This window comes from Buceros rhinoceros, unplaced genomic scaffold, assembly GCF_000710305.1.
Source record: "Buceros rhinoceros silvestris isolate BGI_N320 unplaced genomic scaffold, ASM71030v1 scaffold12126, whole genome shotgun sequence".
Lineage (NCBI taxonomy): Eukaryota > Metazoa > Chordata > Aves > Bucerotiformes > Bucerotidae > Buceros > Buceros rhinoceros.
The window spans coordinates 29,838-30,572 of record NW_010419367.1 but is presented as its reverse complement, the minus strand read 5'-3'; the positions used below and the strand labels follow the sequence as shown (position 1 = coordinate 30,572).

The 735-nt window shown below is 52.8% G+C and overlaps 1 protein-coding gene across 1 annotated transcript in view; it reads right to left on the bottom strand.

Moving 5' to 3' along the window:
- Nucleotides 1-735, bottom strand: part of PRR5L (proline rich 5 like) — a 25,044-nt gene that overhangs the window by 4,133 nt on the left and 20,176 nt on the right. The gene's annotated exons all lie outside the window — the stretch shown is intronic.

Below are 735 nucleotides of genomic sequence, written 5' to 3'. Positions count from 1 at the left end.
AGCAGGAACTGCACAAACCGTTCAGACGTCGCTTCCTGCAAAGCCTCAGTCAGTTTTCCTTTCTCGAACGTGTCTCAGACCCTCTTTGCCCTTAAGATCCTTTCGTTAAAATATTTCAGGGAAATCAAGCCAGCACTTTAGTCCCTCCTGCCATTACAGTCTGCGTCACTGGCACCTTCGGAACAGCGAGGACTCGCACATGTTGCGATTTTGATTGTACTTTGGGAAGTTTCATTCCCTGCCGCTCACTGGAAGGTCTGCTGGAGAAGAAAGAGCAGCGCGAGGAACCCACACGGCCGCCTGCGAGATGGTACTTCGCAGGACTGCCAGGCTGGGCGATATAAGATGATGAAAGAGCTGCTCTATTTGGCTGTGTGTGGCATGCTTGGAAAATATTCTCTTGAGGTCTGGATAAAGAGGGTACTCCTCACAGACGGTCTGGGTCGCTTGGGAGAGGCCTTTGGAAGACATAGCGCGTTTTGCCTGCTGTTCCTCCTCTCACGGGCACTGCTCAGCATCCCAGCCAGCCCAAGGGGCGATATAAGATGATGAAAGAGCTGCTCTATTTGGCTGTGTGTGGCATGCTTGGAAAATATTCTCTTGAGGTCTGGATAAAGAGGGTACTCCTCACAGACGGTCTGGGTCGCTTGGGAGAGGCCTTTGGAAGACATAGCGCGTTTTGCCTGCTGTTCCTCCTCTCACGGGCACTGCTCAGCATCCCAGCCAGCCCAAGGC